General features: G+C 41.8%; 2 protein-coding genes across 4 annotated transcripts in view; both read left to right on the forward strand.

Moving 5' to 3' along the window:
* Positions 1 to 23,949, forward strand: part of LOC135489273 (DNA replication complex GINS protein SLD5-like) — a 249,221-nt gene that overhangs the window by 130,063 nt on the left and 95,209 nt on the right. The gene's annotated exons all lie outside the window — the stretch shown is intronic.
* Positions 1 to 23,949, forward strand: part of LOC135489277 (uncharacterized) — a 253,966-nt gene that overhangs the window by 2,755 nt on the left and 227,262 nt on the right. The window lies entirely within an intron of this gene.

Consider the following 23,949-nt stretch of genomic DNA (forward strand, 5'->3'; position numbering starts at 1 on the left):
ATTCTCAATATCAACATGTCGTTTTGTGGGGTTATTTTGTCTAATTCTTATCAATATTGCCGATAAAAGACACGTTTCCAGATTCATGCGCTCAGTTCATCTACGTACGGTAGACGTTTTGACAGAAACCAGGGTGAGTTTTCTCTGTATTTTCTAGGTACAATTGGCCATGACAACTGTTATTTGAAAAGTCATAGTATAGAATGACTCCCGTAGCTTGTTTACATAGGAAGTGTTACCGTTTTTGGCTTTCTGTCTCGTTAAATTTGCTCAGTCATTGAGTCGAAGTCGAAGTCGAAGATCAAAACACACATGAACGCCCTAGTACATTTTATACACAAAACAGTGTTGCAAAAAATTCTTCCCAATCATCAGAATGAAATAATCGTAATACTTCACATTTATCTATTACACATAAATATAACAACTACAGGAGAATGACTTTGAAATCCAGACAAAACTTTGTGATAAGAATAGCCTCTTTGTATTTATAAACATCATCGTCGTAATCAAAACAAACCCGAACGCTAGATGAACAAACATGGCGGACCGCTTCACAAGAAGTTGACGTTTTCTCATGTTTCTTGTCAAAATAACAATGATATCATAGACCTTTGATAGTTACACTGGTCAGAGTACACAAGTAATAGCGACGAAGTAGTCTGCTGGAATTGTGAGGTATTTTTAACGAACATTCTAAAAGGCCTTAGTCACAGTATATCATTGTTTCTAATACAAAATACATTACGCCTCGTTTTGATCGGAGCGGTCTTGGTATCGTAACCAATGACCGCCTGGGTAGGTATAAAATTCTGAATTTTAGCAGACGAATTATTTTTTCACCAAGAAGCAACGACTCAGCCCCACAAAACAATGTCAAGAACACGAGATTTTGAAATATTCCCCGATATTGGGATTTGTGAAGTAGGGAGGATACCTGAGGACTCTTTCGAGGTCGTCAGTCAGGATTCAGAAGAGGTCAAAGACGAGGAAATGGTAGAAATCGAGCTAGCAGACTGGGAATTCCCTTGCTGCGTGACGTCATCTTCACAAGCAACAATATGGCGGAGTTCCGGACACCAGGCTGGATCATTCTTTGACGAAAACGGAACATATATACCTTTCAAATCGTATTTAATTTGTTTAATTTTGAAACCTTTTAGAATAGAAATTAATACCTCGCTGTCGGTCATTGGTTGTATAATCAAGACCGCTCGGGTAGACCTCAAATTACGTCCAAAACCCTCGGCGAAGCGCCTTGGGTTTTGGACTGCATTTTCCGTCTACCCGAGCGGTCTTGATTATACAACCAATGACCGCCAGCTCGGTATTAATTCCTTAAATAAAACTGCCATTCTCAGTCTATGCGGATACGGAAAACCGTGAGGAGCTGCATGAACCATACATTACCATAGGGGCCTACATTACAGTTACATACCCGATACCGGTACATTGACAAATGCAATACACTGCAACATATGTGCAGGGAAGTAAAGTATGCATTGCAAGCCATGTTTCCAAAGTCTACCAAGGTGAACGTTAGTAAAATAAGGGTGAACTTTTTCAAATTTAGTAACTTTATTTTATCCCCAGCCTCCCCCAACCGTTTCACTAGTTTTTCACAAAAGTTTTGATCTTTTTTTGTACATTTATGTTTAACCTTACCACCAACATGAACAGCAAGCCATACAGGGTTGTATATCCTCTCACGGTTTTTCGCGTATCGGCACGTACTACTCATTGTTTTTGTAACATAATCGGGAATGTTCATATGTTGATAATAAATATCTTATTTTGATGGTGTTTTTTTACAAAGTGATATTTTTTCTCATGTTTACAGGATGATGATGCAGTCTATAATCTACGTGTCATTCCGGTGGTCTCCAATGGCAAAGTGGTGTTGCTGTGCATGCTGTGAAACTGGTGGTACGAAACCAATCAACCAGTTAGCCATGAGGTTGACAGGATCGGGAAAGAAGACGCTGTATCTTAGCTGATTTGTCCTTCACGTTTTGGTCTTGTTTTACTGTATTATACAAGTTGATTGAATAAAGAAGCCTTGAAGATGAATAGGCATCTCTAAATTTTTATTTATTATAATATAAAAAAATAAAGCTTGCCTATTAAACCTAAACTCTTGAACATGCAACCTTTAACCCTTATACTAGTGTCATGCTCGACCTTAGGTCGAGTTAAAATTCCTACCCCTTTACTGTCGCGCTCGACCCGGGGTCGAGAGAGAGGGAAATGCCTCAGAAAATAAATTATCCACGGCGCAATTGGAGTCCTTTATGTTTAGTTTATCTGCCAGTGTAAAGACGGCACTGCGTCTGATCATTTGATACCAGGAAACCAAATTGTTTCTACATGAAAATTTCCCGCAACTTGCACCTTTTCAGAAGAGGTCAGGCAAGGGGTATGGTGATGTAAGAGACGTCATCATGCCTGATGTCACAATCAAGTAAGAGACCGCATTGTCGCCTGAATGATATGAGACAAGAGGGCAATGTCACAATCAAGTAAGTGACCACATTGTAGCCTGATCGATATAAGAGAAGAGCATGATGTATGAGACATTATCATGCCTGATGTCACAGTCAAGTAAGACTTCGTTGTAGCCTGATTGATATAAGAGAAGCGGGTGATGAAAGAGACGGCATCATGGCTCATGTCACAATCAAGTAAGAGACCGCATTGTAGCCTGATTGATATGAGAGTAGAGAGGGTGATGGATGTTAGAGACGGCATCATGCCTCATGTCACAAGCTAGAGACTGCATTGTAGCCTTATGGGAGGGAATAGGGCAGTGTCACGAGAAGTAATCTAAACTCAAGGTAATGAAGGAGAGATTTGCACTGACGTACTTTTATGACCTTCTGCCCTACTTTAAGACTGTTATAGCTAAAGTAGTCGTGTTTGGTATCGAACTGAAGATAATGAACAGTAGGTTAGTGCTAACCCATTTTCATTACCAACTGACCTACTTGGAAACGGTTACTGCGAAAGGTGTCATCCATGTTTGATATCAAACTAAGAGTTTTTAGCTCAGCTGACAAAATCAGCGGAGCTAGTAGTATAGCTGTTCAAATGGTGTCCGTCCTGCAATCCATCCATCTAGGGACCCATCTGTGGACAAAATTGGACATTTCTGACCGGGAAGGCCTAGCCACTTCGTTGACGGTGCTAAATTAGGAGTTGCCCAAGGTGAACTCAAAAAACGAAAAATCGGCGCGATCCGACCTGTATTAAGAGAATGAGGTCATTTCGCGTTTAGATTTCTTTCCCTTTTTACCTCGGTCCACAGAACAAATATTGTTTTCAAATGTGGCTGAATATTTTTAAATATTTTTTCATTTTTTACTTTTAATGGAATTAATATAGTTTTCACCGCCAGTTGGCGCTGTAGGCACATTGCCTGAATTTTGGCGATTTCAAATTTGGCGGTGGCTTAACTTTTTTGCAAGCAGTGCCGCTGATTGGCCGATCGATAGAAGAGATGCCACCATATAAAAATGGCGGTAGTCGCTGCTTCAATGAAGGTGAGTGAACTTTCTCATGTTCAATCGGTTGATACTCTTTTAATCAACATGACCATGTACCTGAAATTTGTTTATGTACTGAAAAGAGTCTATATAATTCAGATTTATCAATAGTTTTTTATAATATTCCGGAAATTTTGTGCACAAATTAGCGGAAGTTGGTGCTCGTCTCATGTCATTTTAGAGCGAGAAATTTGTTTCCATCGATCTCGACCACTGAAAAATCGCCTGCATAGCTTCGAATTTTTGTGAAAATAAGTATCTGAACTTGGTTTCAAATAGTCTAGAGAGTTACCTTTGTTGTGATACATATGGTATGTGATAAATATTTGTGGAATTTGTGAAATTCGGTTTTCAAACGTGCCGATGATGCAAGCGATCTCGCGTGAATTTTGCAAGTCCTGATATGTCGACCGGGTGTCAAAAATCACTCGCCTAAATTCAATTCAAAGATCGAAAATGATATCTGAACTTAGTTTCAAATAGCCTACGCAATTATCATTTCGGTGATATATAATGCATGCATGTAATAATTGATTAATCTACCTAAAACACGCAATTAAAACGGCGAAAGATCGTGATAAACACTCTGGTGGCGGTCCGACTAAATAATGACCGGTAGGGCCCGGCGTGTGGCGGAGAAAAAAAGGTAGCGCCCGGAGGTTGAAACGGGATTTTTATGCACTTTTAATTGTATATATATGTTGTTTAGATGTATTTCTAACAGTTCTGTAACTTTTATGACCAAGCTTGCACCCAAAGTTGATGCTTGTTTATGGACTGCGCTAGCGACCGGAGAATTCGCCGTCGGCCATTTTGGGACGGTCCCTGAGTTGTTGTGGTTGGCAATTTTGCAACAAATCTCGCCATTTACGTTTGTTTACAATTATTTTGAAAGTCACATGACATCGTAGTATGAAATCCACTGCAGTTTCCTTATGCAGCAATGTTCATGTTTTTGGTTGGCAATCCTGTACTGTCTGTACACTGCGCTGTGCAGGCTTAGAGTATAACTCAACAGGCCCTCATGATTCATTTGATGGACACCTTATTTGATAGTACCTCATCATTAAGTCCACTAGATCCTGTTCTGTCACATGTCGTAGACGATAGACAATTTTCAAAATGTAGTACACCACTCGCTCATGGCTCACATCATGTGGGCACGGTTGGCTGTTGAGTGTTATGGTTCAGTCTGTAAGACTAATTTAAAGAGGTTACACTTTTATTTTGAATTGGAAAACAACCCCCAGGACTGACTTTTCACTGAGTGATAAGTGTGCCCTTCGAAGGTTAAGTCTCTTTCTGGATTTGCTTCCATAGATGCCTTGTTCAGGATATCATCTGACCGATGCCTGGTCAAGCACAGACTGTATCCGGTGGTGTACATTTCCCCGTCTATGTCACCCTTTTTTATTCAGTCAGTGTTAATTTCTCTTCTCTTTTTTTACAGATTTACTGTTGTTGGTTATTGCAAGAGGAGTCGTTGGCACATTTCAAGTCCAGGAAAGCACTTGCTGTTCCCACATTCAGAGTAAGGTGTGCTTACTCGTTTTACTGCTTTCCATTCCTGGAGAGCGTTATCAAATATCTGCCGCAAGGCAACAAATATCTGCCGCAAGGCGCTTCAAATATCTGCCGAAAGGCATCAAATATCTGCTGCACCAATAAAGTTCATTTTGTTAACCAACTCTTTATCTTCTTTTCTTCACATACAAAAAAGACCGTCCCAAACATTTGGCTGCATCCACTTCATCAATGTCCAGACAACAGTCGGTTCATTTGACCATTGTAAAGCACCAGGCCCCACCTCACAAAATACACTGTAATAATTATGTACCTTGTGTCCATGTGCATGTTATTAGTTCCACCTACGCTGCATGAAGACAAGGACTCCACTCTTTGACGTCACCACACAACTCCTTGACGTCATCACACAGCCCACTACTGCAACGGCAATAGAAATGTCTTTACGTCATATAGCAGGGTGACGTCAACTCAGTACTTCAGCATGCACTGATATAGCAAGAAGGTCTTCGCACCAGCACTTCTGCGTGCTAGACGTTATAGCTTCACGTTGCCTCATAATAACGGTACCGACACACACTTGGCCCTTGCCTTCACCTATCCATTTCAGCTGAGCGCCAGGCCCTTGGGCCTCTTGTTAAATAGCGTGGTTCCCTGGAGCATTTTCACATTTTCACAAAAAATGACATGTATTCGTTTTTTGAAAAAAGAGATAGAAAAACTAAAAGATAATGTACTACAAGTTGTGTTTATTTTGTTCTATGGAAGTGGCTCTACACATCTGAGGGTTTTTTTTCACAAAAATGGTCATCGAAGTCAAATAATCTTTCAAATCATGTCTCTTGGATGCCCAGATCCGCCCGACCACGTGTACCCCCACGCAGACGACAAAAAGGTGCTAAAATAATCACAGCATGAATCATGTACATCATAGCAGTGCTTCAACACGTAAACCAATGATCAATGCACGTAGCAGTGCTGCAATACATGTAGTGCTTAGTGGTTTTGCAAGTGACCCTTAGAGGCCCTTTTCCAGACCCCCTCCTTCCTCAATTCCTCCTCCAATATCTAAGTCTGAACCTCCAAAGTCATCAACACAACTATCTGAATTGTCCTTGTCTAAATCCAGCTGCTGTAACACATCGTCGACTCCAAAATAAGCCATTGTCCTGCCACACAATAGCTCCACAATGGCGTGATTTGCAAAATGTCAACAAACCTTGGTCCCAAACAGTTTCCTTCCTGGTACCTGAAAATGAGGTTGGTCTCACTCCACAGTTCCCAGGTATTTTTCCATTTATGATTTATGCGGTCGGGCGGTTGCGGTCGTCCAGCGAGAAACGGGCAGGGCGGTTCCGGGCGTCTAGGAGCTAAAGGGATAACCCGTTAAATGTTTAGTAAAATTTTGAAAAGCGACCGCACAGTGTTTAATTGTTTCAGGCATAATTGCTTTTTGTTGGAAACAATTGTTAAAATCTATAAACATTGCTCCAAATCACTCTTCATTATTTTAATATGAAAAGTCAAGGACTTAGTGAGCCCCCCTTTAGGTCGGGGGAGCATCCCCGAACCCCCCTACGATAGCGTAACGTTTTTACCCCTTACAATGGAGGGGAAACCCCCCATGTTGGGACCATTCTTAGTTCCTTCCGACACATTTTTGTTTTGGTAATACATTGTGATTGTCCTTATTCATGCGCGGCCAAGCCCTAACCGTAGTTCCTAAAATCATTGATTTCTCGGTCCTCACAGTATGTCAGTGTTGATTTAGCAGTTGTTTTGGCAAAGGGATGTTTTTATGGAGTTCCTGAAACCTAGAGCGCTACTCAATAGGCGGCTAGCAAGAAACTACGCGTTTACTGTTGTTGCCGACGTATGTGTACACTGAACTTGGGATGTGCGTCGGCCCCGTTTTGAAAAGCCGTCCAGTGCCAGTTGTTGCGTTTTTCGCTGATTTGTGCAAAATTCAACATATCTCAAAAGTTCAATGGTTGACCCTCGATTTTTTTTTTGATTGTTGTGTAGCGTAAGCAACTGTCTTTCATGGGGGAATGGTCACTGTAAGAATTATTCAGGAAGAAATGTATAATATTTTTTGGGGGTTTTCGTGATTGTCTGGCCCAATTCGCAATTGGCAATATTGCCATTTGGGATGGTGAACAGAGCTAGGAGCAAATGCAACGCTTATGATTTATTTAAAGAAATAAAATGCCCGATTTAACATCCTGCAGAATCAGAGGAATCGGGTATTTCCAGTGATATACGACACAAATGGGTTGTCTTCATGCATTCACTTTGGAAATGCATTTTAAAATAGATGTTACGTCCTGTTAATGGGGAGAGCATGCCCCGCACAAAACAGTGAACTCTTCACTGTCTCCATTTTCCGCTTACACAGTGGACAGTTCACAGTTGGCCAGATGCTTTCGCCGTCTATTATCCGCTTCTTGAACTAACAATGAGTGGGCCCATACGTGAGACAATAAGTTACCAGATTGTGACTCGTGGCTGTGAATGATAGGACCCTGACCCCTGATCACTGCCAAACTTTATATGTGAGACAAAAAGTTACCTGATTGTGACTTACGGCTGGGAATGATGGGACCCCGACCCATGACCACTGCCAAACTTTATATGTGAGACAAAAAGTTACCAGATTGTGACTCGTGGCTGTGAATGATAGGACCCCGACCCATTATCATTGCCAAACTTCATACGTGAGACAAAAAGTTACCAGATGGTGACTCGTGGCTGGGAATGATAGGACCCTGAACCATGATCACTGCCAAACTTCATATGTGAGACAAAGAGTTACCAGATTGTGACTCGTGGCTGTGAATGATAGGACCCCGACCCATGATCACTGCCAAACTTCATACGTGAGACAAAAAGTTACCAGATTGTGACTCGTGGCTGTTAATGATAGGACCCCGAACCATGATCACTGCCAAACTTCATATGTGAGACAAAAAGTTACCAGGTTGTGACTCGTGGCTGTGAATGATAGGACCCCGACCCATGATCATTGCCAAACTTCATACGTAAGGCAAAAAGTTACCAGATTGTGACTCGTGGCTGGGAACGATAGGACCCCGACCCATGATTACTGCCAAACTTTATATGTGAGACAAAAAGTTACCAGATTGTGACTCGTGGCTGTGAATGATAGGACCCTGACCCCTGATCACTGCCAAACTTTATATGTGAGACAAAAAGTTACCTGATTGTGACTTACGGCTGGGAATGATGGGACCCCGACCCATGACCACTGCCAATCTTTATATGTGAGACAAAAAGTTACCAGATTGTGACTCGTGGCTGTGAATGACAGGACCCCGACCCATGATCACTGCCAAATTTCATACGTGAGACAGAAAGTTACCAGATTGTGACTCGCGGCTGGGAATGATAGGACCCCGACCCATAATCATTGCCAAAATTCATATTTGAGACAAAAATTTACCAGATTGTGACTGGCGGCTGGGAATGACAGGACCTAACCGCCCCAACCCTTCATACTCCTGGCACATAGGGGAAAAAGGTCTCTTATTGTGACATGTTGTTGGAAATGATACCGCCTGTAGCCGCCCATCCTCACTGCTAAAATGAAATAAAAGAGTCAAAATTTCAAGTTCAAATTGTCTATACGGCTACAGTCAAAAACTATATATAGAACAAATTAAAAACACGTGGTCATTCAACAATATTCCAGATTATCATACCACATTAGTATGTGAGCCAATCACGTCGCGTCATTCACGACCACGTGCCATGCGATAATTTTGACTATTCCACGGCATTATTCCACGGCTGACATCATCGATGACGCGATATTGCAAATGGCGGCCATTAAGATTTCGACGAAATCGGCGATAAAAAACAGCATATTTACGGCGTTTTAAGCCAGGAAGTTGCACAGTGATGCTGTCAGGGTCTTGAATTACACCCACAAAGTAGGTAGGTTGCATTGGGTGGGACTGTTACATCCACGAACAGAAAGTACAAGGCATTCAAGTTGGGCCTGGACTCGCTTCAAACAAACATCGTCTGCTAATGTAAACACACACTGTCTACAGTACATAATGTACACGTCTTGGCTCCATACATGATTTGCGTATCCGCCGATTAAAAATCACTTTGACAGTGGTTTGGGTCGCTGTGCAAAACCTGCTGGGCCGATTTCTTCAAGGTTTGGTTTAAAGTATGAGGTATGATAAAATGACATGCAATATTTATATAATATTCAATGGTATTCTTCGTTGCGCAGAGAATGTGCGCAAAAGCAAACACACAGTCGAATGTTCACTGTTTAATGCGATATCGACAACAGTGAAATGCTCTACTGTTGTATAGTAGAGAGTACGTCATCATCGCGTACATTTGGGGAAAACTCCCTAACGAGACTGGAGCAGACGCCTGAAAGTAGTTTAATATTTGGCCGCTAGGGTGCAGAATGTCGCCCACCTGAATTTTTCACGCTACTATATCTAAATAGAGATAGTTCTAGTTTGTGATTCATTTGATACTTCAGATTTGGGCAGCAGATTAATATAACTTCGTCATCAGTGTGGTTTTAAGCAGGAAAAACATATTTGTTTTTCTTAAAGTGCCTTTTTTGGACGGGTGTGTGTGATTAGATTATTTTGTTTATGTCACGTGACCTCGACCAGGTTGACACAAAATTGAAATAAACCACCCTTTTCTGTCATTATTTAGGACGGATATTTCCCCAATGAAAATATAAATATAATAAGCCAATTTCTTAGGCATATGTAGCGAATTCTCATGAAGATTTAAATTAATTTCAACCAATGGGATAGCAACCACCACCGGAAGAGTGCGGAGAAATCGGTCAAGTAAACTGAGTTAATTCAGCGCCATTTTGAAAAAAAAAAAAAATAGATTGTAGCCTATGCAATTTACTCTCGTCATTTCTCGTCATTACTCCCGCACACGCGTGTATCTTAAGAGCCCCACCTAAGAAGGGGGGCTTATTACTATCATAACCTGCGCTCCGCATGAAATATTTGAGAACAGGTACAGTGTCAAGATGTTTATATTAGTGGAACGTTCCTACAGTATTTGTTGATACACAATATTTTGTGTGATGGCGTCTTCGGCTATGAATCCTTGTTTTGTTGTTGTATTGATTTGCACTGTAATGTCCTGAAAGTGTTTAGCCCTTGAGAAAGCGACATATAGTTGTCCGTGGCTGAAAACTGACTGTGGAAGGAATATACCAAGCTTGTCAAAGGTTTGTCCTTGCGCTTTGTTTATCGTCATGCAGTAACTGACCCTTAGTGGGAATTGAGTTCTTTCAAGAATGAAGGGCAAGTTCACATCTGAGGGAGCGAGTTTGATTCTTGGGATGAGTACATAGTCACCCTTGTTTGCGCCAGTGAGGATTTCTGCATCAATTACATGTGTGTGAAGTTGTCGCACAATTAGTCTTGTTCCGTTGCATAATCCTCTTTTTATGTCCAAGTTGCGCAGTAGCATGACAATGACCTGTGGTTTGAGTATGAGGCGATGTGGTGGCATGCCTGTGGGTGTGATGGATTTTAAGAATTCTAGTGGGTACTGTTGTGCTTTCTGTTCGTCTTCGCAGATGACTCTGTCTGCACTTGTGTAGATTTTGGGTGTGCCAGGTAGTTTTTTTGTAATGCGAAGAGCGTGGTCGTTTGTGGGAGTAAGGATGACAGTGTTTGTTAGATTCCTTGGATCCTGCAGGATTTGAAATACGTTTTCTGTTATGTTGTCTTTGACAATTGTGCATTCCTTTGGTATTCGGATTGAATGTGGAATATCTGGATGAGAATTGTCAAGTTGTCCATTCCCCAACTGAAGCAACTATTTTTCAAACTGTTGTTGGTCTTGTTCTGCTCGCACGTTTTTGGTAAGGTGGTAAATTGTGAACAGTGGCCATAGGGTGGAGCGTTTCAGGCAACTTTCGATTATCACTGCTGGTGGTTTTCTTGGGACAACTGGGAGGACTTTTTGGAAGTCACCGCCGAGGACGAAAATCTTCCCGCCAAAGGGAACATCTACACCCATAATGTCTTGTAGCATTTTGTCGATCGCTGTTAGAGCATTACTTGGTATGCCTTGTCTATTATGAAGAGTGAAACTGAGCGTAGGAATTTTGCATGATTGGATGTTGGCTACACATTGCATGCACTGGTATCGAGTACTGGAACTGGCAGCTTGAACAAATTATGAACTGTGTGTCCTCCTTTTAGGAGTGTTGCTGCTATTCCAGTCCAAGCGCATGGTGCAACTACATGTTGTTGAGCACGGAATGTTGCAATGAGTGTATTGTAACAGGTGGTTTTTCCTGTTCCTCCGGGACCGTCTAGGAAATATCTTCTGCATTTTGGATGCTGTGAGGTTTAAGGAATTAATACCGAGCTGGCGGTCATTGGTTGTATAATCAAGACTGCTCGGGTAGACCGAAAATGCAGTCCAAAACCTGAGGCGCTTTGCCGAGGGTTTTGGACGTAATTTGTCTGCTAAAATTCAGAATTTTATACCTACCCAGGCGGTCATTGGTTACGATACCAAGACCACTCCGATCAAAACGAGGCGTAATGTATTTTGTATAAGAAACAATTATATACTGTGACTGAGGCCTTTTAGAATGTGAGGTTGGCTTGGTCATGGAGTATTTTGTCGATGAATTGGCGTTGCTCATCATCGAGTATTTGCGATAGTCTCTCAGCTTCTTGGCGTTCTGCGTCAATGTTGTAAATGTGATTTGTAAAAGTGACGTAGTCATTTGTCAAAAACAGCTAAAACATTATATGGTAAAATTTGACACGATTTACCCTTTAAGATCTGCATCTCCCTGAAGATTTCCAGGTATTCCTATAGTGTATAGACTTTTGGCAAAAGAGATACAAAAAGTTGAAAATGAAGTACTACAAGTGATATTTATTTTGAAGCTAACAATCATACCTACAATATGATATCATTAATTTTTCATTTTAACCCCCTGGTATCGACAGCATTAACCCTCTCAGCAATTTAGTGAAAATTCATTAAAAGGTCTGTAGTAAACAATAGAATCAAAAGAAGTTCCTACCTAATCAAAAAAATCCACAAAGAAATCCTAATGTACGATAATCCAACCTAATATCGACCGAAAAACACAACCCAGCAGTCTCCTTTACATGAATACATGAATGGGGTCAGGAGGCTGACTCGCCAACTCGCTATAGCCCTGTATTACTCTGTATAATGTACAGCAACTCACCTAGGGACGAGTTTATTATGGAGATTACACTCTAAGCGTCGCCCCTGTGGTGTTACTTTTCTTCTCGGCCGCTTGGATATCATAGGGCATTAGTTTTAAATACCAGCGGCTACGGGCGGTATAGTGAGATCAAGCTCGGGCAGCTACAGGAGCTAAAGGGTTAACCAGGATGAATTCCTAACCACCAAATATCTATACGGTGAGTACAATGGCCCTTGGCCGTTTCATTTGGCACTTGCAATTCCATTTTGGCTTAGGATTTTTATGTTATTTTTTGGCTCACCTCGAGAGCCTATGCAATGATGTGGCATTCGTCGTCGTCGTTGTCCACTGGCGGCGTATATTAACGCAGCACGTTCCGTAACCGCTTGAGGTCTGTACTTAAAACATTTCCCTTGGGATTCACACCTAATTTTGTTCCAAAATTATTTTGGTTTGGCCACCAGAGGGCAAAATGCAAAAACAGAAAACATGCAATAGGACCCGTGATTTTGGTCGGATTTCATGAACATTTTTTGTAGGTCCTCCTATTAAAGATACGTCATATATCATACAGATTTTTGATTTGACCCACTTTTCAAGGTCACAGAGGCAGGCATGTTGGTGATCCTATTTTTCCTACTTTTCCTACTTTTTTACAATTTTTCCTAAACTCCTACTTATTCCTTATTTTGACCAATTTCTGCTGAAATTCCTAATAAACCCTTATTTTCTTGTATTTCCGATGAACTGCGTGGGTAATGGTGTCGTCAATGAAGCACTTGACATGGATTCTGCTGCTAGATCACCTCTGTTGCGTAGACTCGCTGGCATAAACACAAACGAAGTCCATCAGAGTGTAGTCTCCTAAAGTTTCAGAAATCTACATTAAGATGGTGGGTGCCTGCGAACCTTGCTCTTTGGTCCCTAAATCAAGTTATGCTCAATCCATGTCAAGTTCAAGTTTGACACCCTTCACCCGCCATGTCATCAACTTTTGATCTGACCTGAGTTAAGTTGAGTAAGTAAAATGTTTGTGAAAAATAAAAAGGTGAGAAAACTCCTAAATTCCATTTCTAGGACGTTATTTAAAATACAAAAACTTTAATAAAACTTCCTACTTTTCTCCTTATTTTGAAGCTTAAAAATTCCTAATAAAATCCTATTTTTGAAAAATGAAATTCCTACTTTTTTTTTTATCCTACTATGGCCCAGAGGGTGGCCAACATGCCTGCAGAGGTCAAAGCTAAATCTCTGATAGGTGGCATGTTTTGTTTCTATTTGAGCTAGAAGGTTCTTAACCAGTGTAGACATGTATCAGGTGACCCTCTATACTACCCCCAAAATTTGGACCACTCGGACACTTTTCTCGGAGAAATACGCAGTTTTTCGATTCCTGTGATCTCGGCCCTGAGACTTCAAAAGAATCCAATCTGCCAATTTCTTTAAAGGATTGGATGTCAAGATGAGACAAATTAAATTAATACTGATTTGCACCACACGGTGTGCTAGTGGCCACTGAATGATTTTGGAATTTGAATTTGAATTCCCACTACCGCCAGATGACATCACTTCCTGCGAGCACGTCACGGGTGGGATCCCTGCGCATACATGGCTGCCCATTTAGAATATCTTTCCTGGAGAGGACTGCTTTATAAAATCCACAAAAAAATTTACAAGATGCCGATAAAAATATCATAAGCTGATTTCATCAAACATCAATGGGGAGTCAATAAAGTTTTCTGGGTGATTGGTTTTGTTTGATTTCATTGTATTTCCTCGAGAAAAATGCTGGAAATCAGCGAATCGTCTTGCAATTATGAACTGAGGATATCAGCACTATGAGAGCAGCTGGCAGGGAAACAACAACTAACATGGATAAAGAACTCTAAATTTGATGTTGACTCTGTACGAAAATAGGTCATCATACTTTTGAAATGTACATGCAGTGTCATGCATCATTGTTGTTTACAAATGTTCATGCCCAGGCGAGACTTTTTTTATCAGTTGGTGCTCGGATTTTTGGAGGAATATACTTTTGAGGAGGACGAAAAACAAAAAGAAAACAAAAATGTTTTTTTCCAAAGATTCCGTGGTCTCGAAAAAATGATAGGATTTCTCAAAGTCGGAGTGAAGGATAAAGATAAATTTTTTTCCTAAAAAAAGTAGTGCATTTCACATATTGAACAGTCAGCAGCCAGACTCATAACAATAGACTGGTTCTCGTCATAATATCTACTGTGGATGCATTAGGAAAGGACAAGAACCAGTCAAGGTCTGGCAGAGCTGGTCTGGCATTCGCACTTTCGATTCGAATGATCAATCCGACGAAGCTAATTTTAATTCAATCATGTCGAATTTTGATTTTGAAAAAAATATTTTTGATCTTTTAAGTTACTGTCGGGCGTCGGAGCTAAAAAAAACCAAACTTTTTTTTAAAAAATCGGTAATGTTCGAATCGGCGGATCCGAGACTGGCTAGATATGAATTTTTTTTTCTTCTTATTTCGGACATCGGGAGGTCGGCGGATCCGAGCACCAACAAACAAAAAAAGTCTCGCCCTAGGGTTGTCAGTGTGTTGAAAAAAGTGTTCTCCCGAAACCATTCCTATTGCCCCAGATTGATCAGTGATAGAGGCCCTTTACTTACACCAGGCGGAGGAAGCAACTGCTGGCAAACCGGAGCAAACCAGCACAGCAGCAAACGATAGTTGAAAAGGTGGCATGGTCGCACACCACATCTTCTTTTTTGTCCCCCGGAGCCTCGGAGGGGGACTTGAAAATACCGGGCGTCCAGTCGTGATCGCCGCTCGCCTCCTGCCGCCCGTATGTATATTCCCTTCCGGTCAATAACTTCATAACGGTTGATGATTTTTTTTTTCTATTTTTGGTGGGATGATGTATGAGAGTGCAAAGGTGTGTCGCGTTGAAGAATCGACCCGATGTGATTATCCAATTGACCAATAGGGGGCCAAAACCCGAAACACAAAAACTGTGACTACGCCTTAAATGATGAATAGAATTTCACCAAACTTTAATTGTAGGCTAAGCTAGCAAGGACACACAATATGTTACCCTAGTTTTTTGTTTCAGCCATTTTTATGCCCAAAAGGCGACGCTTAATGAAAACCATGAAAATTCCCTTCCGATCTGTAACTTCTGAACGACAACATATTTTGGCTTGAAATTTGGTGTGCTGATAGAGGGCGAGTCAAAGGTGTGTCGCGTTGAAGAATCAGCCCGATGTGATTCTCCATTTGACCAATAGGGGGCCAAAACCCGAAACACAAAAACTGTGACTACGCCTTAAATGATGAATAGAATTTCACCAAACTTTAATTGTAGGCTAAGCTAGCAAGGACACACAATATATTACCCTAGTTTTTAGTTTCAGCCATGTTTATGCCCTATAGGCGGCGCTTCTTGAAAACCATGAAAATTCCCTTCCGATCTGTAACTTCTAAACGACAACATATTTTGGCTTGAAATTTGGTGTGCTGATAGAGGGTGAGTCAAAGGTGTGTCGCGTTATTCCCTTCCGGTCAATAACTTCATAACAGTTGATGTTTCTTTTTCCATTTTTGGTGGGATGATGTATAAGAGTGCAAATGTGTGTCGCGTTGAAGAATCGACCCGATGTGATTCTCCATTTGACCAATAGGGGGCCAAAACCCGAAACACAAAAACTGTGACTACGCCTTAAATGATGAATAGAATTTCACCAAACTTTAATTGTAGGCTAAGCTAGCAAGGACACAGAATATATTACCCTAGTTTTTAGTTTCAGCTATTTAGCTCACCTCTTAGCAGAGGTGAGCTTATCCCATACCGTGGCGTCCGTCGTCCGTCGTCCGTCATCGTCGTCGTCGTCGTCGTCGTCGTCGTCGTCGTCGTCGTCGTCGTCGTCGTCGTCGTCGTCGTCGTCGTCGTCGTCGTCGTCGTCGTCGTCGTCGTCGTCGTCGTCGTCGTCGTCGTCGTCGTCGTCGTCGTCGTCGTCGTCGTCGTCGTCGTCGTCGTCGTCGTCGTCGTCGTCCGTCGTCCGTCGTCCGTCGTCCGTCGTCCGTCGTCCGTCGTCCGTCGTCCGTCGTCCGTCGTCCGTCGTCCGTCGTCCGTCGTCCGTCGTCCGTCGTCCGTCGTCCGTCGTCCGTCGTCCGTCGTCCGTCGTCCGTCGTCCGTCGTCCGTCGTCCGTCGTCCGTCGTCCGTCGTCCGTCGTCCGTCGTCCGTCGTCCGTCGTCCGTCGTCCGTCGTCCGTCGTCCGTCGTCCGTCGTCCGTCGTCCGTCGTCCGTCGTCCGTCGTCCGTCGTCCGTCGTCCGTCGTCCGTCGTCCGTCGTCCGTCGTCCGTCGTCCGTCGTCCGTCGTCCGTCGTCCGTCGTCCGTCGTCCGTCGTCCGTCGTCCGTCGTCCGTCGTCCGTCGTCCGTCGTCCGTCGTCCGTCGTCCGTCGTCCGTCGTCCGTCGTCCGTCGTCCGTCGTCCGTCGTCCGTCGTCCGTCGTCCGTCGTCCGTCGTCCGTCGTCCGTCGTCCGTCGTCCGTCGTCCGTCGTCCGTCGTCCGTCGTCCGTCGTCCGTCGTCCGTCGTCCGTCGTCCGTCGTCCGTCGTCCGTCGTCCGTCGTCCGTCGTCCGTCGTCCGTCGTCCGTTAGCAGGGCACGTTTCGTAACTGTTAGAGCTATTGAGTTGAAACTTGGTACACATGTACCCTTATGTAATGACACCTTGGAGACCAAGTTTCGGTCCGATTCGTTTCATGGTTTGGCCACCAGGGGGCCAAACGTTAAAAGTGAAAATATGCAATATCTCCCTTAAAAGTAGTCGGGAAATTTTGAAAAAAATATGGTAGGTACTTCTAGCAAAGGTGCATCATATATCCTCCGGGTTTGTGATTTGACCTCCTTTTCAAGGTCACAGAGGTCAAATGGTGTAAATTGGCCGTTAGGATGTAACGATGGCACGTTTCTAAACTGCAATGACTATTGATACCAAATTTGGTACACATTTACCCCTTAGTCAGGTGATCTCAGGGACCGAAGTTTGGTCCAATATGATTCACCACTTGACCACCAGGGGGCAAAATCTAAAAACCTTAAAAATGTGATTATTCCTTAACTTCTTGCCCGATTGCCACCAATTTGATATCATGGGTACATCTAACCACCATACAGTATATGTCACACAGGTTTTTAATTTGACCTTCTTGTCAAGGTCACAGAGGTCAAATGGAGTAAATTCGCCGTCAGGCCGTAACTATGGCACGTTTCTTAACTGCAATGCCTATTGATCACAAATTAAGTACACATGTACCCCTTGGTCAGGTGATCTCAGGTACCGAAGTTTGGTGCGATCTGATTTGCCGTTTGGCCTCCAGGGAGGGGGCCAAATCCTAAATTCTTCAAAATGCCATTATTCCTAGTAATGGCTTGCCCGATTGGCACCAATTTTATATCATAGGTACATCTAATTCTAACAACCATTCAATGTGTCACCCGGGTCTTCTTTGATTTGACCTACTTTTCAAGGTCACAGAGGTCGAATGTACTGTAAATTGGCCATTTTGGGGAAATTGTAATTGCTTGGACCTACATCAAACCTAACACTACATGACACAATACCATGCTCTTTATCCATCTTTCCTCCACATGAGGTGAGCACAATGGCCCTGGCCATTTCATTTTATGCCCTATAGGCGACGCTTCTTGAAAACCATGAAAATTCCCTTCCGCTCTGTAACTTTTGAACGACAAGGAGTTGAACACAGATGGTGAGAAACCATGGACAGTATGAGCGTTAGCGAGTCAACTTCATTTAAGACGGCTCATTTAACTTCCCTGAAATCAATCTCCTATCCAGCTTCACTGGCGATGAAAACATTCAACATTCAACACTTACTATAAGACAGTTTACTGGTGGAATATCAGACTGACATGATCAACAATACAAAATGGAGCAGGTAAACTTCAATCCAGCGGCGGCCTTTCGCTATATAAACAGTGCCATCCACATCAAAAACTAGCATTTTACAAGAAAGAATATGTACCGATAATAACTTACAAGTGACCTTGAATTAAAGCCACAACAGTTATGTACAATGCCATGCCCCAAGTTCAAGCCTCTTAATACTAATCCACTTCTTTACCCACAACACTCCCTTCTTTTCCCTTCTTTTCCCTCCCACCCTCGGCGACGGGGGACGTTCAACGCTGTGCTTGTTTGTTCATTGTGCCTTTATGGAAGTTTGTTTGGGCCAGCAGTGGCTTCCTCCGCCTGGTGTAAAGGGGTCTATTCAGAGCCAGAGTATAAACTGATGTCAAAATCCCCCCTTGCCAAGATATTTTTTAAATTTTTGGTTGCCTGACATGAAATAGGAACACTTACCAAGAAAGCAGTAGGCCAGTTGCATTCAATTAATATGGGGATGGGGGACTAGTTTTTGGGCTCCTGAAAGGTTCAAGGAATAAAGTGAAGTCCAGATGTCGTCTTAGGCAGTTGCTTATAATGGTCAAAGTAATCTAGAATGATAATACATTAGGTGCATTCAATACGACAGTGTTACACAATTTCACAATATTGTTAAGATGAGCGATGAGATTTGACAAATGAGATTTTAAAAGTAGTGACACAAGGAACACACAGTTTAAAACTAAGAAACTCATGAATGATAACTTATTCAAGATTTAGTCTAATCAAGTCAGGTTACCAGACATTTAACCTGACATCAAGAGAGTTGTTCTTAACAAAGTTGATGCGCATGCTTCACAAGCAAAAGGATGAATTCACAAAAAGTTTCAACACTTACCTGAAAGGTTCAAGGAATAAAGTGAAGTCCAAATGTCGTCATAGGCAGTTGCTTATAATGGTCAAAGTAATCTAGAATGATTTCTTCAGCTGAAGCGCTGGGTCTTATAGCGTGCCCATAGGAATACTTTGGCCAATAAGAAACAACGTAAGACACATTTAGAACTTCCAGGGTCCAGCCTTGGGTGACCCAAACCAATCAGAAACGTGTACCAGGTTTGAGGCTAGCAATCTGTGTCCTTGGAAACCCTACATGGTTACCAAACATACAGAGTGTGAATTGTTACAATTAATGATAATCTTAATGGTGATCCATTTGAAACACCAATAAGCTAGTTCTGGCCCAAGCCTGTTCTAGCTTAAACAATGACTAAGGCAATATGCCCTCTAGTCTTTCTATAGAAATTGAGCTATAATTAAACCAACTAACTTGCTTCCGCCTGAACATGAGAATGATAGATAAAGAGACCATCAATATGACTTGGCGATTTTGTTTTAACAAACCCTTCGAACATGCTTGTTACCTGACGTAATGGTCCAACACTTAAGTAGGATATTGTTTCAGGCTATTCCTGGCTTTGCTCATGGCTAAGACACAAAGACTTGTTGGTAATTGAGATTTAGAATGGGACTTGAGTTCGAACCTGCCCTAGAACAATGCCAAGTTGTGTGGGAAGGAATCATACAATTAAGAAAATATAAATTCATAAAGTAATTTTGATTTGTAAAATTTCAGATAACTTTTACACCATAAAACAATTCCATGCTTTGCCCCAGGTTTAGTACTGGCTCACAAAATGGCCTATTGCTGTCAGTCATATTAGCGTATTCAGACCTGAACTTTTCATCACAATGTGCGCTTTAAACACACTTTATCATGTTTTATCGGGATGATTGACAGCTGCATTTCAGAGATTGGGTGATAGACCTGAAAAGTCTGTGGTGTAATGACCTAGTGTAGGGGAGGTTCCCATCGATTTTGGGCTCCACCAAACATGGCCACCAGGTCGCCATCTTTGTTTTTTGCATTCTGCCCCATAACTCGAGAATCATGTGAGTTGCATACCTAAAATTTCTTTTTTGAGATGTCCTAAGGGAGGGGAGGTTCCCTATTGATTTTGGGCCTGACCCGAAATTCAAGATGGCCTTGAGACCGCCATCTTTGTTTTTCGTATTTCGCCCCATAACTTGAGAACCAAGTGAGTGACAGATCAGAAACTTATATGGTTTGATGTACAAGGGTATATCTCTTCCGCTACTCATTAATAAAGACCAAGTTTAAACTTAGCCAATGCTATAACACGCATTATCCTGAAACAAAGAGATTGTATGTATTAATGCCATGGATATTTCATTGCATGTATGTAATGTTAATAAAGTAGGAGCTAGGCCCTTTCCATTGATGTTTTTATGTCACCCATGCGCCCACGGATGACTGCCCTGTCTGGAAGTGACATGCAGAAATATATTATTTCGAAGTCACCTGTTCCATTCTTTTTCATGTTGTGGGATGCAGGTGTATCCCTGGTGCATATGAGTATGTAGAAGTGTCTCACCAGATTATCAGTTGATTAACATGGCAGATAACGGTATCGGTTTAGCGACCAAATCTGTGCTTGGAGGGAGACATGAGCGATCGTGGCCGTGGGTGAAGAATTAATCGATCACGCCAAAAAGGAAGCTCTTGATAACAAAAATTAATTCTCTTTCCTCCTTGACAGTAGTCTTTCGTCTCTATGTCAGTATCATTAAAGACGAATCACGTATAGTAGTGATAAACAATGATTTAATTGAGCGTAGTATGGAAGAGGTTACATTCGGACACACATGGTGGTACTTGGGCCAGTACATATATCGGAGTACAAAAACATCTAATAAGCATTATTAGTTCGGCAATCTTAGAGCAAAGGTCACTACTAGGCAATAACGTAACATCCCCCTTTCCGAAGCAAGTGACCTGCACTAAGGGTTTACAAGAGTCTCAAAATATTTTAATGTCTCGCCAATCAACTGTATAGTTAAGCCCGAAAGAGTACTGAAATAAAAGACATTTAGTTTACACTAGTTTCTGAATTATTTCTAACTAAATCCAATTGAGTATCATCCAATATAGAATTTTCCAGAATTCCACGAATATCGAACAACATGAAACAAAGTGTCCAATTAGAAATGTGTTTACACAAGTGCCAATATAGAATATTGTAATAAGGCACATGACGTGCATGAGTGGCAGTTTAAATGTCTGAAAAGGTGTGGCACTTAAACTCCAGATTGTCTCTAAATATGACAGTGTCTCTAGGTTGTGACAATGAACAAGCATTTAGGTTTCAAAGTCTTAGTTTAAGATAGGCTGGTGGTTTCACTATCCTGCCGGCTCGCGTTCTGGTGGCATTGTCAACTGGAGGCATTGTCAACTGGAGGCTGGTTGTTATGGTTACAGCGTGGTGTTGCAGTTGTTTCTACTTGACGACTCGGACTGGGCAGTGTAGTCTTGGCAAGGTGGCTCTGGGGTGTCTTCGCAGTAGTCATCAGGCAGTTCAGGTATTATCTCATGCTGTGGTGTGTGCTTCAAATGGCGTGTGTTGCATCTGTAGATCTGACCATTTTCTGCTTCCACGGTATATGAACGGATGTTGACTTTTTTGGCCTTTTTCCAAGGTAGGCGACTGTTATCAGTTGGTTAAATTCCGACAACATCCCCTTGTTTCAATGGCTGCAAATCTTTGGAGTGGTGGTTGTAGTTTTCCACTACCTTGTCTTTCCGATGTTTCAGCTGGTAGGGAACATCTTCAGCATCTGGTGTGAAAGGTTTGGGCATCTTCTCATGGATTGGCAAGGTTGTCCTAGTTTTACCAGATAGTCGCTGTGCTGGTGACAGGCCTATGCTCTCAGTTGGTGTGTTTCTTTGTGCAAGTAAGGCAAGATAAGGGTCATTGCCTGACTTGTGGGCCTTTTTGGTGAGTTTTTTGGCTACATTCACGGCGTTTTTGTGACGGCATGGATTCTACCATCTCCTTTTCATGTTGTTCTGGAAGAAGAGTAACCAGTAAATGACATAAAACGGGAATTTGAAAGTGGTTATGAGGCATTTATTTTGATGTTTCATGCAGACGACGTCACGATGTCAACACATTCATACTTCCCTGAATCATTCAAAAAGTAGATCATTATTCCTATTATTAAAGATTCCAGAAAATCACTGTGCGATTCTGATAACTACCGGGGGATAACCCTTAGCAGTATCCTCGGTAAGGTACTTGATCATATAATCATCAAGAAATGTCATGAGACTTTTAGGACGTCACATCTACAATTTGGGTTCAAAAGTAAGAATTCAACAACACAATGTACTTTTACAATGCAACAAACGATAGATTATTACAGAAAGAAAGGGTCAGATGTATATGCCATGTTCCTTGATGCCAGTAAGGCCTTTGACCGGGTCCAATACACCAAACTTTTTACACTTCTACTCAAGAAGGGATGCTGCCCTCTTATATTGCAAGGTTTTTAGCCAGAATTTATTCCCCCAGGAATGTTGTGTAAAGTTGAAAACCACGCAGAGTAGGGTGTTTAATGTAAGTAACGGGATAAAGCAGGGCGGCGTTCTGTCGCCTGTTCTTTTTTGTATATATATAGATGTACTCCTGGAGAGGCTTGAAATGTCAAAATTAGGGTGCCATGTCGGCCATGTGTTTATGGGGGCATTCTGATATGCAGGCGATATTGTTATCCTATCACCTATGAAATGCGGGTTACGGAAAATGTTAGATATGTGTGATTTATTCTCAACTGAATACTATCTAAACTTTAATCAAGCTAAAAGTATTTTACTTTTCTATGGACATAATAATGCAGTCGATGAAGTATACATTCTATGGAAGGGGAGAAGAATCATAGCAAAGGACAGTACCAAACATCTGGGTCATACTGTGGGTTTCAACGTGAAAAATGAGATTATTGACAGTGTCATAGCAGAAATGTACAAGAGAACCAACTGCCTCCTCTCCATCTTTGGGTTCTGTGATTTTGAGACGAAATACAGATTGTTTAAGACTTTTGTGATGTCCCTTTATGGTAGTTCCCTGTGGGATTACTCGCATCGGTCTTTCTCTAGGTTTTCCACGGCATGGAGAAATTGTATGCGTAAACTACTGTCATTACCAAGAAGAACACATGGGGCACTGTTGCCATTGATAGTGAGGGACGAAAATCCTAAGGCTCAGGTTTTTAAACGGTTTACAAAATTCTTCGAGACTTGTAGAAGGAGTGGTAATGAAAAAGTAAGAATGTCTGTAAATTTAACAATAACAGGACAATCAAATGCCAGAAACGTAATAGAAGTGAACAATTTTGTAAATTTTGTAAATGAGGAAAGGACTACAGAGGAGTATGGACAGATGTTGGAAATGATACGTGATTTATTAATAAAAAGAGTTTTTATTAATAAATCTTTCGTAAACCGTTTAAAAACCTGAGCCTTAGGATTTTCGTCCCTCACTATCAATGGCAACAGTGCCCTATGTGTTCTTCTTGGTAATGATAGTAGTTTACGCATACAATTTCTCCATGCCGTGGAAAACCTAGAGAAAGACCGATGCGAGTAATCCCACAGGGAACTACCATAAAGGGACATCACAAAAGTCTTAAACAATCTGTATTTCGTCTCAAAATCACAGAACCCGAAGGTGGAGAGGAGGCAGTTGGTTCTCTTGTACATTTTTGCTATGACACTGTCAATAATCTCATTTTTCACGTTGAAACCCACAGTATGACCCAGATGTTTGGTACTGTCCTTTGCTATGATTCTTCTCCCCTTCCATAGAATGTATACTTCATCGACTGCATTATTATTTCCATGGA

This window comes from Lineus longissimus, chromosome 6 (assembly GCF_910592395.1).
Source record: "Lineus longissimus chromosome 6, tnLinLong1.2, whole genome shotgun sequence".
NCBI classification, from domain to species: Eukaryota; Metazoa; Nemertea; class Pilidiophora; order Heteronemertea; family Lineidae; genus Lineus; species Lineus longissimus.